Source organism: Chinchilla lanigera, unplaced genomic scaffold (genome assembly GCF_000276665.1).
Source record: "Chinchilla lanigera isolate Chin_1 unplaced genomic scaffold, ChiLan1.0 scaffold00049, whole genome shotgun sequence".
NCBI lineage: Eukaryota > Metazoa > Chordata > Mammalia > Rodentia > Chinchillidae > Chinchilla > Chinchilla lanigera.
In genome coordinates this window covers 2,480,107-2,494,515 of record NW_004955450.1, presented here as the reverse complement: position 1 = coordinate 2,494,515, position 14,409 = coordinate 2,480,107, and the positions used below count along the sequence as shown (strand labels likewise).

The window sequence follows — 14,409 nt, the reverse complement described above, 5'->3', positions numbered from 1 at the left end:
AGTGCTGAGCATGGTGGAGAAATCTGAGGCCGCCATGCAAAGGCCAGCGGGTCTGATGGAGGATGGGCCAGGAGGGAAGGAGCTGGCTTCTGGGCTTGGCCTGGTCACCCTCTGGCTGTGTGAAATTGGGCAAAGCCCAGCCCTCTCTGGACCTCAGTTCTTCCAGGTACTGTGGCCAGGAGGTTAGCAGGAGTTCATCCAGAGCTGTATTGTCCAATAAGTGACCACCAGCCTCATGTGGCGATTTAAATTAAAATGTAAATTAATTAAAATAAAGCAATAAAACGACTAGTGACAGTGTGTATATTTCAGTACACAATGTGATGGTAGTGACTGCATTAGACATCAGTCAGGCTCCGAATGCCTGCCTTCACATGAAGCTAAATACCCAGCCCCCTATTTTTTTTATTTTTGAGACCAAGTCTCACTAAGGCCCTGAGTTGCCAGGCTGCGCTTGGACTTGCAATCTTCCTGCCTCAGCCTCCCACAGTGCTGAGATCATGGGCGTGCACCACCACGCCTGGCTTCATTGTGCCTTTAATGGAACCAAGAAGACACGGGGCGGCCCTGAGCTCAGAGGATGAATTACGGGCTGTAGAGTTTGGTGACTCTCCAAAGGCTGGGACCTCTAGATGGGTCTTGAACCTGAAATTGCCACCCCTGCCTCAATCCCAGAGGCTCCTGGTGGCCTGGGAGGGAAGTGGGAAGAGTGTGGGACCCACAGGGGCGGCCTGGCAGGGATGGTCACAGGGTGACCTGCGCATTCTCCTCCTGTGATGCCCATGTCCTTCCCTGGATGGAGGTTGCCTGGAGTCCTGGCAAGAGGTCAAGGCAGGTTGCTATCTCCCCCTTGGGGGTGCACTGTGGCCAAGCTCTTGAACCCCCTTCTCTGCAGGGTGGGACCTACCGAGGCACGGGGAACTGGGGTGGGAAACACAGTGCCAGAAGGATGAATTCGGTGTCATGTGGCGGCTGCCTGCCCAGCGTCCTCTGCCGTGTGTCCCTGTCCCTAGGGAGCCTTCTGCTCACTCCTGTTTTCCTCCTCCTTTCCAGGGACCTGGTGGCCATGTCCCAGCTGCCCTGAGTCTGGGGCTGCAGAGCCTCGTGCCCGAATCTCCAGGGTGCTGACCTTGTCCGACCCCTGACAGGCTCCCAAGCCTGCTCCTCTCCCTGGCCTGGTCCCAGGGGACTCCTCTGCTTCAGGACTCAGCAGGGAACAGCAGCAGTTACGGTAGGTAACATCCCTGTTCTACCCACTTCCTGGATCCCAGGGAAACCTGAGCCTTCTTCCTAGATGAGAAAAGATACCTTTCTGAACACTGTCAGAAAGACAGATTAGGTTATAAGTAGTATAAAACAAAACCCAAAGCAAAACAAAAAAAACCCTCCTGTTTCAATAAAGTAACAGTGCAGTTGGGCTTCAGGTAGGGCTTGATCCAGCAGCTCCAACAATAGGAGCAGGACCTGGTTTCTGTCTGTATTCCTTCTTGCCTCTGCCTTGGTGATGACCTTACTCCTGCCTTAGTGATGGCATTTGACAGGATTTGATCCCAAAAGCTGTATGGCAGCAGTTTCTGTGGCAGTGTTTTTCTAGACTTAAATCTAGGGTTAAGGGTGAAGAAAGGTCTCTTAGAAGAGAACAGCCTCAGAGCTGATCATTGGAGCCCTGTTGGCAGGACTTGGGTCATCCTGAACCTTTACCTGGGCCCACGGGGCTTCGAAATGCCAATAGTCTATCCTGCCCTTCTTCGCTGTCTTCCCTGTCCTTCCAAGGTCCACTTCAGGTTGTCTTTTTCCAGGGAGCTGTGCTTACTGTCCAGCCAGGGTTGCCTCTGTGCTCCCATCTTCCAGATGAAAGGACTGAGGCTAGGGTGCCTTTCCCCACAAATACTCCATTGATAACAGTGTCTTCCTCCTTCTTTTTGCCTTGGCTGCCAGGAAGCTCTGACCATGTGGGACCCATTCCTGATAAGTGCTCAGTACCTGTGTCTCTGACTTTGCCTTTATCTCTCTTATTTTTTTCTTTGTCCCAATTTCTTCTCTTACTTCTTACCTTGTGCTGCTTATATTTTGAACGTCCTCAAACTCCTTTGGGAGGGGGGCAGGGCATAAATAACCAAGAGTAGCTGAAAAGGAAGCTTTCCACAGAGACTGCACTGGCCTTTGCCTTCCAAGGGGCAGCACAAGTGCAGCCTGTGCCTAGGCCAGGGCTGTGCTGGCCCAAAGAGGCACGGAAGTCTGGCCTTGGTGGCCAGTGACAGTCCCCGCCCTGCCCTCCCTGGCTGGGAGCAGCATTGTTCTTCCCGCCCTCTCCCCTCCCCTCGCTGTCTTATCAGGAGCTAATGAAAGAGGCTGGGAAACCCAATCCTCTGGTAATTAAATTTACTTAACGGGTATTCAAGTGGAGTAATGAGAAGTTTAATGCAGTGATTAGATTTTTCTTTAATTAATTAAAATGAGAGCCATGTGTCTCGCCAGCAACCAACTTGACCCTGCACTGGTGAGGAGCCGGCAGAGACAGCGGGGGCTTGGCCGGGGTGGGCTGGGGTGATGCTGCCCGGTCCGTGTGCAGAAGCAAGCCAAGCCGATGCCTGCTCGGGCCGCTCCAATTCGCTCCGGTTTTTGAGCCTTCAAGGGCCAAGCCCAGGCTCACCTGATTAACTGGGTCCTGAGGATCTAGGCCCAGTCCTCAGAGAGCTGGAGACAGAGTGGCATGTGGGGTCACCCTCGGGGTCAGCACAGCTCTTGAGTGAAGGCGGAGCCCGAAGGAGGACCTGCGCGCGGGGACGGGGTGGGAGGGTGTTGTACTGTATGTCACTGTTTCTGAGGGCCACGTGGGGCCATAGGAAGCACAGCCCCGGTCGCCCCTTTGCTGTGCTGAGGCGGGGGTAGGCACAGGGAAGCTGGGGGCCCAGCACAGTTGTCTGGAAAGGAGCGTGGTCACACAGCGGGGTCAGGGACAGGCCGAGCAGGGACACAAGGACAGCTGGACACGAGGAGGACATATTATTTTCCAAGCAGTAGGTAGGGTGTGGGGAGGCCTGAGGTTTCAGAGCAGGCCCTGACTTCAGCCACATACTGAGCCCTGATCCTAGACAGGCTGAACCTTGACCCTGGACAGACTGAACCTTGATCCTACCCTGAGCCCTGATCCTAGACAGGCTGAACCTTGATCCTGGTCCTACACAGAACCCTAATCCAGTCACATACTCTGCCCTGGATAGACTGAACCTTGATCCTGGCCCTATACTGAGCTCTGACCCCAGCTGCCTACTGAGCCCTGATCCTGGGCAGACTGCACCTTGACCCTGGTCCTACACTGCGCCTGAATTGTCGTGGAGAAGCCAGCAGAGAAGCAGGTGCTGGGGGAGGAGGAGGGAGCAGCCCGTTTGTCATCCCGCGGCCGGCTCTGCTGCCTGTGGGCAGAACTGCTATGCCGGGCCCTGCTCGGGGATGCTGAGATGCATCAGGCCCGGTCCCTGCCCACTGGCCCGCTGGGGGAAGTGTCAAAAAAACAAGTGATCAGAGCTGAGGTGGGGGCGGCTCAGGGGACCGGGTGTCCCAGGAAGCTGCATTTGGGGTTCACGTGGGAGCAGGTGGAAGAGAGGGGCTGGAGCTGGGCCAGGGGAGAGGAGGAGGATGGCACTCACAGAGGAACTGGGGGGCTGGGGTAAGCCGCTCCTTCAGGGACCCGGCTGGGCCTTTCAGCTTGGGGTGTGAGAGGGTTGGCCATGTGCGGGGCGCTGGGCTGGTGAGGAGCCTTAGGAAGGCCAGGGAGGAGAGGGGGGCTTCCTACTGGTCTGTGGGCTGGGATCCACCTGGGGGAGCCTGGGCCATTGGATTGGCACCGAGGTAGGGGCGGGGGCTTCCTCAGAGGTGGGCTGTGGTTGGGCAGGGGACGGACATGAGGCCTGGACTGGCTGGGGAGGGAGGATCTCCGGCCACTGGGTGGGGAAAGGTGACCCTGGGCAGGCAGGGACCTGCTCAGGGTCCTGCGCTCTACGTCCCTATGGTGGTAAGGTGAAGAGCCAGTGATTACATGGTGTTGAGTTTGCTCTTTAACACAGGACTGTGCTGCTGCTGTCTGAGTAGTTCCCTGGCGTGGGAGCCTTCAAGGGGGACAGGTAGGCACCGGGGGAGCACTGCACCCCCAGACATGTCTGCCCCCCCCCGGTCCCTGGGTGCCGTTCAAGCCTCTTCGCAGCCCAGAAAGCGGGGTCGCTGGTGCACAGGTGGGCACCAGGCTGGGAGCTGGGCAGCTGCACTGTGCGGGAGGGGCCCAGCCTGTGGCCATAAGCCCTGTTCCACCTTTTGGGATGCGCATCCCCTCATGTGTCCCCAAGGGCCCCGTCTTGCCCCCTTCCCACACATCCCGGCCCTGGGCACCATCCTTGGCTTGTCGTCTGCTCCTCTCGGGCTCCAGGTCTTCTCCCGGCATGGCAGCTGGGTGGTCTGCAGGGGAGTGTTGGTCCCTGGCTTCTCAGGCTGCTGCCCCCAAGGCCCAGCACATAGTAGGTACACAGGAAGTAGCTGGGGTCCTTTCCTCACCTGCCCCTCTTTAGCCCTGGCTAGGAGAAGAGTGTTCCCACTTACCCATGCATCCTGCCCCACAACCAGGTCGGAGTGCACTGCTGCTGGGGCGTTCCTGGGCAGGTCTCATAGCTGGCAGGGCATGGGTACCAGGGGACAGATATGACTTGAAAGACTCTGACAGGCACCAAGGCAGCAGATGGCCCAGGAAGAGGTCAGAGCACTGCTTAGCAGCATGTCCTCTAAAGCATGCCCCGGAAAGTACCCTTTACGCCCTTAAATTTCCTAGAGGCAAGGCACTAAGACTGTTGGTCTGGTGTGTCCCCTTCTATAACTTCCTGGGCCTTTATAAGCATATTTATTGCATGTGATTTTAAAGAAGAAGCAGAACTGTATATGCATATCACTGCAGCTTCCATTTTTCCCTTAAGATGTTTTGTGAGCATCTGTCAACGTCATGGGACACAGATCTCCCCATCCTTTTTAATCGCTGCCTAATATTCCATTGTTTGGACCTAGTGTAATTTATGTAATGAGTCCTAGGTTGATGGATATTTAGGTTGTCTCTCATTTTTCACTCTCTTGAATAATGCTCCCATGGACATCTGCATCCATGCATCTTGCTGACACACAGAGACACTTCCATAGGATGGATTTCCAGTCAGGGAGTTGCTGGATCGGCAGCTCCTGCTTGGTAAATTCTGTTTCTGCTCTACTAATGTTCCTAAACATGGGGCCGGTTTGGCTCCCACCCTTGGTATCTGAGCATTCATTTCACACTGATCGTGGTTGATCTTTTTGATTTTTATCAAATTGAAAAATTCCTCACTGCGGTTCAAATTCACTCTGCTCTTCCAGTGTGGCGAGGTCTCTGGGCACAGTTATTGGCTGTGCGCAGGTCTCCGTGAGTTGCCCGTTAGATCCTCCGCCCACCCTAATTTCCTCCGTGCCTTTTCCTCATTGATGTAAAGGAGGTTTTAGTATATGAAGAGTTTTGAAATTTTGGTCTGTTACTTGTATTGGAAGTATTTTCCCTTGCCAACCGTTTTTCTTTTTAACTTTGTTTATGGGATCTTTGGCTACACAGAAGCTTTAGATCTTTATATAGCCAAATCATCATACTTCTCAGGGCCTGTGAGGTTCATGTCTGGATGGGGAAGACTTCCTGGAAGGGTTTCCAGCAGAGTGGGGATGAGGTTTGCTTTGAGATGAGGAGAGGGCATCTGTGGAGGGTGCCAGAGGGGTGATGGCAAAGGACGGGACAGCTGAGACCGTGTAGGGCTGGGGAGAATCAGGAGGAGAAATGTTCTGGAATTGGCTGATTACGCTGCCGGGATGGGAGGGAAAGAGGACTGCAGAGTGACACCCGGGCGTTCAGCTTGAGGACCACATGGCTGATGCCACCACTGCCATCACTCTGAGTTGGAGCCAGGAGTAGGAAGAAATGCATGCAGGTGCACATGAGACACACATGTGAGCACATACGTGATCACTTATATCACATGTGTGCATGCATGATCTCACACCTGTGCATGCTTAGAGGCTCAGGAGAGGGTGCATCTGTGCTGTGTCCTCACGGGGAGGCCATCTGCTTTCTGTGACGTGTGTGCTCTGTACTGAGGGTCCTAAGAGTCGCTTCCCACATGCTCACACACTGTCCGGTCTCTATACAATATGAAGTGTGGTTTTCAGATAAGGAACCAGACCCTGACGCTTAGGAACTTGCAGAGGGTCACAGAGCTGGTGAGTCTCAGAAAGAAGATTCTGTTAACCAGTTTAGAGGGAGTTCCTGCTGATGGCCCAATGTGACAGCCCGGTGTCCCAACACTCTTAGGGATGATTTCTGGAGCCAGACGGCCTGGGTTGGATGTGCAGCCCTGTTCTTAACGAGGCAAGATGGCTTTCCTTCCTGTGCCTCCGGGTCCTGTCCTGAAGATGGGACAGTGGGCCCCCTCCCAGCCCCAGTGTCTGTGGGAAGCACTCAGCACCAGGGTTTCCTGGGCACCATCGATGGTGACGACAGTGACAGTGGCGACTGTAGCCATGCAATGGCTCTGGCCTTTCACCTCAGCATCTACCTTGCTGCCCCTTCCTCCTCCTCCTCCAGCTACCTGTCCCCTCCTTCCTATAGCAGCTGTTCCTCAGTTCCCCATAGGAACTTCTGTCACCTTTGAGCCTTTGTCCTCTGTCTCCAGCTTCCTGTGCCTGTGTCATCTTTGGCAAAGAGTGAATTAAAGCCCAATCAATCTGCAGAACCCACTCAGAGGAGAGAATCCACACTGCTGTCGGGGGCTGCTCCCTGGAGTGGGTCTGGCCAGGCCTTTTCCTCACACCTGCGCTTCCATCCCTCATTGCCCAGACCTCTGAGGACCACATGGCTCAGCCCCAGGGTCAGAGAGGGTGCACAGATGCATGTCAGGACTAGGGTCTGAGCTGACCCCAGCCCAGCGGATCCTGGGTCCTCGACCAAGATGAGCCATTTACAGCATCGTTACCCAAGACGCAGCCCATGTGAAACACAGGCAGAAAGTGGCCATGAGACATGCTAGTGAGACACTTCCCCTGTCCTTGTGCAGTCCCCAGACTTGCCCTTGTGAATTCCTCATTATCCAAGTGGATCCCCAAGAGAATAAATCCTCATGGGGGGGGGGACAATGGAGCAATGACTGTGGTTTCCTTGTGTGATCTTGTCTTCAGTAACCCATCTGTCATACCCTTTTCTTCTTAACCAAAAGGATGACAGAGCCTGATTCATTTCTCCCCGGGTAGTAGCCATACCCCATTGTACCTCAAAGCCTCTGAGAGGGAATCATCTTCCAAAGCCCACTTCTCCAGGGTCCCCAGCTCCCACCGAGCCTGCTTTCATCCCAGGATGTCTTCCCTTTTAAACAGCCCCTCCTTGCTCCCAGCCGACGTCCACCGCCAGTGCACCCCAGTCCCCCTGTGAGGTGCCGGGCCCTGCCGCAGGTCACCGCCACCTTGGCCCGAGTTCAAATCCAGACAAGCTTTTGGGTGTTCACAGACAAGCAGCATAATCAATATCCAGTGCGCCCACGCCAGGGAGTTCCTGATTTGGCCCGAAAAGCCACAGTGATGCAGCCTTTCTAATGAAGCTGTACTGTACCCACTTTTCAGGGAGGGGTGACTTCCGCTGCTGCCAAGTCTGGATTTTCGGAAAAAGCGAGAAGTCTCAGGATGCTTATGAATGGGGCGGAGGTGGGGTTTCCCGGGTTGCGGCCTGTGCCTGTGTCATCTTTGGGGGTTGGGCCGCCTCTTCCTGTTCTCTGTGTTGTCCCCCAGGAGTGCACAGCATTTAAGGTGATAAATTGCCAAAGCAATGTGGCAATAAGTTCAAGATAGAAACCTTCAATTAAGCTTGCAGCTTGTTGGCATTTGGTCCTGTCTGCCCGTAAGGCCCAGCTGTGCATGCAGGGCAGACGAAGGGGGACACAAACCCAAGTATGGGAGAGGACTCTGAGGGCGCCCGGTCCTTGCCATGCCTCCTGCCTCTGTGTGGAATTGTTCTGTGGTGGGCCCCCTTTTCCTTGGGGATAAGGAGCCCTTCTGTTGGGGGATTGATGCTTTTCCATCCCTTCTGAAATTTCAGCTTTTGAGGCTCCCAGATAGTGAGTTCTGTCCCCCAGCAAGTCATCTAAATATATTCCTGAGCCAAACACATGGTTTATATGGCGCTAGAGGCCAGGGTGCTGGCCAGGTCACTCTCTGCAGTTCGTCACAAATGTCCCTGTCTTTCCTCCAACCCCCACTCATGCATATCCCATGACCACTTGGGAGGTGGGAGGAGCTCCAGTCCACAGCCACTCAGAGACCCAGGGAGCTGGAAGCTCCGCCATCTTGTAGGTTCCCCACTTGGACCATGTGGCCTCCAGTCACCGTGGCAGAGAAAGGATGCATGGTACAGATCACACATGGTAATAGCCTTTTGTGAACAGGAAATTCTGTGGTCCCAAGACTGTCATGGGAGCCCTAAGACAGGAGGGTTCAGAAGAGCCAAGGTCACAGCTTCCTGCTGTGCACCCCACCTGATGTGGTATACAGGGCTGGTGTCCTGTCCGTGAGTCTAGACTCTGATTCCACAGCACTGGAATTGAAAGCCCCTTCCTAGCCATGTGACACTGGGCTCATTCTTCCTCTGTGCCTCAGTTTCCTCCTCTGTAAAATCGAAATATGGGTGACAACTGTCTCTGTTAGGATAACTGTAAGAATTAAATGAGTTAGTGTTTATAGAGTGTTTAACAGTGCTGGGACAATGACAAAGGCTTTCAGCACCAGCTACATGATCAGCATCTAGGTCTAGTGGGTTCTGGCTTGACAGTTCCCCGTCAGGTTAGGAAGACGCCTACCATACTGCTCGGCAGTTTCGCTGCTGGGTACTTACCAAGAGAATTCAGTCCATGCACACCTGTCTGTGAATGTTTGTAGTGCTTTCATTCATCCCCCCCAAACTGTAACTACCCTGGTGTAAGTGGTGTGCGGATAAGTGATGGATCCTACTCAGCAACAAAGAATGGAGTTCTGGCCTGAGACAACACCAATGAGTCTCAAATGCATTGTGCTAAGAGAACAGAGAGACTCAGGCTTCCTCTAGCTGCAACCACTCATAGACACTGGAGGAGACAAAACTGTAGGACTGCAGACCGAGCAGCAGTGACCAGGGGCGGGGCCAGGGCTGCATGGGGATGTGGGATGGTAGAATTGTTGTGTACCTTGGTGGCAGTGGTGTCTACACAGCTGGAAGCAGTTGTCAGCACACACGGGGTAGATTTTATTGTAGATTCATTCATCCCCGATAACCCTGTTGGGGGATAGAGCTCACTGTGGAACTTTGAAACCAGGGAGACTGAGGGACAAATCAGTGGCGCACATCCATGTGTCACAGTGAGGATCCACACATGGACATGGGGATTGAGGGCTCTCAGGAGATTAGCAGGAATCTGAGAGCTTTCGAGGAGGAGCCAGGCCAGGGAGCAGGGTGGATGTGGGGACAGAGCCAAGTGACATGGGGAGAGGGAGGAGATCAGACAGGACCTTGAGCGCTGGCAGGGGTCAGTTGGGGCCAGGCTGGCAGGCAGGGTGCCGAGCTGGGGCTATGTGGAGGTTGCAGGAAGCTACCTCTGTCACACTAACTTCCTCCTCTTCCCACAGTGCATGCGGGGACTTCGACAGACAGGCTGCTGCTGCCCAGGCCCCCAGACGCCTGTCTGTTTGCCTCCCAGCACCATCTGACCCAGGTAGGGGACAACGAGGTGGCTCGGCTGCTTCAGGCTCTGCGGGGCAAGGGCCCAGGGTGCAAGGACCTCGGTGAGTGGCCCTGTGGGGCACTGCAGGGATACAGCTGAGATCTAAAACCCTCCCCAGACACATTATCTCCTGAGACCCAGGGTTGCTTCCCCCTGCCTGGCATCTGTGGCTGCTCAGAATCTGTTTCTCAGGACCCTGGCTGCTGTCTCTCTGGCTTTTTGCTGCCCGGGTCCCCTGTTGCAGGGCTCCTCCAGCACAGTGTGCCCCTCCCAGCTCCGGGAGCCAGCCCATCCACGCCTTGGTTCCTTGCTCCTGTGCACCCCAGCTGAAGACCTCCTGTCCCCCAAGGGAGAGACACAGTGAGTGGGGGGAGGGGCAGGTTGCCAGAAAAAATATGGTTATTCAGCTGAGTTTAAACTTCAGGCAGATGACAGATTATTTTTTAACGTAAATCTGTCCCAAATATTGCATGGCACATATGATTTTATTTGCTATATAAAATCCTCCCTGCTGGATCTACCCTTGCCTCCTAGACTGGCTGTCCCCAGTGCGCATCGCGGGTATCCGGGAGCCAGGAGCTCCCCAGCAGGCTCAGGCCACAGTCGGCTGTCCTGGGGCAAAACCCAGGCTGGGGAGGTCACAGGGCAGGGTGGACAGGGCTCTGTGCCTATGAACAGAACCATGAAAGAAATCAGGAACAGAGAATTGTCCCCTGGGCCAGGAAGCCAGAGTGTCTGGAGATCCTGGTGTGGGGTCGGGGTGGGTAAGGATGAGGCAGGGCTGGCTCCTGGGGACTGAAAATGTCCTGCTTCTGCATCCTTCAGCAAGAGGAGCCACAGGGGCATTGTCTCCCTAAACGGAGTCATGTTTCAGATGCGAAAGGTTACAGGTTCCCTATTTGTTATCAACCTGTCTCCTACCTTCCTGGCAGGATTGAAAGTGTGCAGTCAGGACCCTTCCCAAATTCTCACCTCCCTAGCTGGTTTGATGTGTATCCTTCCAGACTTTTTCTTCTGTGCTTACAACATGATTAAAAGGAAAACCACAGGAGCATGTTGGCTACAGCATCCCACCCAGGTCTGTCCGTAGAGTTTTTCTCCACCCTTTTCCATCCATTGTATGGTGTGTAAATTCCTGATCAATTATTAATCCCATTGCTGGCCATGGAGGTTGTTTCAGCATCTGGCTATTTATAACCCACTCAGGGAGCCTCAGGGTTTGAATCTGTGTACTGGGTTAGCGTCCTCAGGGAGTGTCTCTAGAAGTGGTCTCCCGGGGTCAGATGGCACAAATAGTTCCACATTTGGTTGGTTCTGTGGGGCCAGAGAAACTTCCAGAAGGTTGTGCCAACTCATGTACCTGCAGACCGGGCATGTGGCTGCCCTTGCCAACCATGGGCATTGCTAGCCATTGAAATCCCTGCTGATCTCATGAGCCAGAAGAATTCACCTTCCTCTGATGCTAATGCCGCTGTAGAGCCCATCTATTTGTGCATGCTGGCCGTTTCTTTCTTTCTTCATTTGTGAATTGCCTCCTCCTCCTGCCAGGTCCTCTGCTCATTTTTCTTTGCGTGTGTCCATTCATTGAGTGAGTTATTTGTTGAGCACCTACGACGTGTGGGACGCTGTTTTGGTTAGGGACCTAACAGTGAACAAAACTGACAAAAAAATGCCTGATCCGTGGAACTTCCGCTCTGATGGAGGAGTGCCAGCCAAAGGAAACAGATCCGTGCGTGCAGTGTCGTGTGTGCCAGGGGGCTGGGAGCTACAGGAAAAAGGAAGCGGAGGAGGGAGGAGGATGGGCACCCTGGATGAGGCCGTCACCAGAGGTGGCATTGAAGAGAACGAGTCGTGTAGGTGTCTGGGAGGAGCGTGTCTCAGATGGAGGTAACAGTGTGCATGACTGGGCTGGGGACAGGCCCCGCTGTTGGGCACAGCTGGAAGGCCCATGTGGCTGGACCAGGCAGAGCTGCACGGCATACAGGGATGGAGAACGGATCCTGCAGGGCACCGTGGGTTCCCCAGGACTCTGCCTTTTAGCAGAATGAAGTAGGGAGCTGGGAGATGCTCAGAGTTACATTTTAGCCCAGCCCTCTGGTGGCTGGGAGGCAGGGACATCAGTGATTGAGGGACAGGTGGGAGCTTGACGGGTTCCAGGTGTACCGTCCAGGCCGAGCTTGGAACTCATTGGCAGCTCAGGTGAGGGGTGTGTGGGAGGGAGACAGACCCAAGATGATTCCAGGGGCTTTGGTCCAGGTTCAGGCTGGGCACCTCTTCTCTGAAATGCTTGGGACCACAGGTGTTTGGGATTTTCTTCATATTTTAGAATATTTGCATATACAGCACAAGGTATCTTGATGATACGACCCAAGTCTAAGCACTAAATTCATGTATGTTATATACACCTCACACACATAGCCTGGAAGTCATTTTATGCAGTATGCTTAATAATTTTGTGCACAAAAGAAAGCAGAATGTCCAAACAGTGGAGGACAGCAGAACATTAAGCCAAGCCCCAGTCTCAGGGCAGGGTCCAACCTGGATTGTGGATGTGTAAAGTGCAGGCTGCAAGGACCTCAGAGTGCAGCTGTGGAGTTGATGGTGGGACACAGGAAGCTGTCAAGGGGGCGGGGAGTGGGCAGGACTAGGCTGGAGACACCGACTTGGGGCCAACAGTTGAATGTAGCATTTAAAGCCAGGAGCTTGGATGACAGTGTGGACAGATGGGCATGGACAGGATGAGTGGCCCAGCCCTGACACCTCCATAAGTCAGAGGATGGGGAGGCCAAGCTGGTGTGATGGCCTGGAAGCCGAGGGCAGGACAGGTGTCACTCATGTGTCAGATAAAGCTGAGAGAGGGTATGGTGTCCACATGAGAACTGACCATGGTGTGGTGATAACAAGGAGGCCACAGGGGGCCTTGGCTGCCGTACTTGGGGTGCAGTGAAGGGCATCTTGCTGATTTGCAAGACTAAATCAATTTATGAGAGATTAAGGAATTTAACTCCTTATTTGTCAGGCATTGCAGATAGTTTTTCTCAGGTTGGTTTTTTTTTTTTAATTTTTAAAAATTCTTCAGAAGTTTAAAATTGTCCTGTGATTCAAACCCATTGCTTTTTTAATTTTAAAGGACTAATTTATTGTGGTAAGAACACAACACAAGGTCTAGTGCATGTGTGCAGTGCGTACTGATTATATTCATCATGGGAAGCTGGCATATCTGCATAACACATCTTAATTCTTTTTACTTCCCTTCTTCTCTCCTCCTCCTCCTTCCATATCTTGGTCCCCTTCCCTCCTGCAAAAGATCTGTCTCCCTGTTTTCTATTATTTATCTTTTATTTTGCTCTTTAATTGATTTATACTTTGGGTTTCCCATATAAAAGAAACCATGTAATATTTAAGCGTGTGTGTCTGATTTACTTCACTTAACATTATGGTCTCAGGGTGCATCTATTGTCCTGCAAATGACTCAGGTTTATCCTTCTTTATGGCAGAGTAGTATTCACTATGTGTAAATACCACAGTTTTTTTTATCCATTCACTTGTTGATGGACATATACGCCATTTCCAAAGTTTAACTATTATGAATTGTACTGCTATAAACGTGGGTATGCAGGGATCACTGCACAGCTTTTCTGGGGGGAAGATACCTAGAAGGGGAATAGCTGGGTTGAATAGAATTTTAATTTTAAATCTGTTGCTCTTTTGCTTTGTAGCTTCTGGCCTTTCCCACTGAATGTTTGTTTTTTGTTTTTGCAATTGTCAAGTATTATTTTTTTCTTGTTTAGGAGAGTGGAAATAGTCGCATTTCCAGTTCATGTGGAATGTGTCTGTGTGTGTGGTTTGAGGCAGGGATCGAATGGCCAGCCAGTTGCTGCGACGCTATTTATCGAGTCGGTGTCCTCCTTCCCCGCTGCATGGAGCTCCATGCCTGTCATCTGTGAAACGTCCCCACGGTCTCATGTCTGTCCAGGCCTTGCTGTTTGATTCCATTGATCTTTGCCTGGGGAGAACTTTAGGATGTTGAGAGAAAGACTCCGTGATCGATGGTGCAGTGGTGTGAGGAGGCGGGAGAAGAGGAGCAGCCAGAGCTACCTTCTGTGTGGGGAGAGGCGAGGGAAACTCAGGGACTCCTCGGGGTCCTGCCTGCTAGGCACCTGCCAGGCACACCGGGTTTACCTGTCACTTTGGTCAGTTTCCACCTGAATTCTGTGAGGTTGGCGTCTGTGGATAGGGACATTGAGGCTCAGGGTGGTACACCTGCTGTCCACTGGCACCACCTCACTGGGGTGTAGCTCAGACCGGAAGGCTCCTGACTCCGCACTTGTGTTCTGTCCTCAGTTTGCAGGGGATGATAGGAGAGGCCTCAGGAAGGCCAGAAGGGCACCAGGCACGAATGGCCTCCTGCACTCCACTCTGCCTCCTGCCTGCCATTTGGCTCAGTCTTGAAGGTTTCCCCATTTCCAAAAGTGAGTTGTTAAAACCAAAATACTCCTGGCAGGGAATCACATGTTAAGTTTACAGTAACATCTTAATTAGCAGTTAACACCTTTCCAGGGCTTAGCTGACAGCGAGGACACTGGGGCAGAGGGGACTGTGACAGAATCTGGGTTAG

At 53.1% G+C, this 14,409-nt stretch overlaps 1 protein-coding gene across 2 annotated transcripts in view; it reads left to right on the top strand.

The window, feature by feature from the left end:
- Positions 1 to 1,128: 1,128 nt before the first annotated feature.
- Lingo1 (leucine rich repeat and Ig domain containing 1) overlaps positions 1,129 to 14,409 on the top strand; it is a 57,620-nt gene continuing 44,339 nt past the window's right edge. The window contains exons 1-2 of one of the 2 annotated variants that reach the window (XM_005393498.1): positions 1,129 to 1,231; positions 9,697 to 9,782. The gene's annotated coding sequence lies outside the window, so the exon portion shown is untranslated. Of the gene's footprint in view, positions 1,232 to 9,696; positions 9,853 to 14,409 lie in introns of those variants that run through there. The other variant, XM_005393497.2, reaches the window with a different exon arrangement.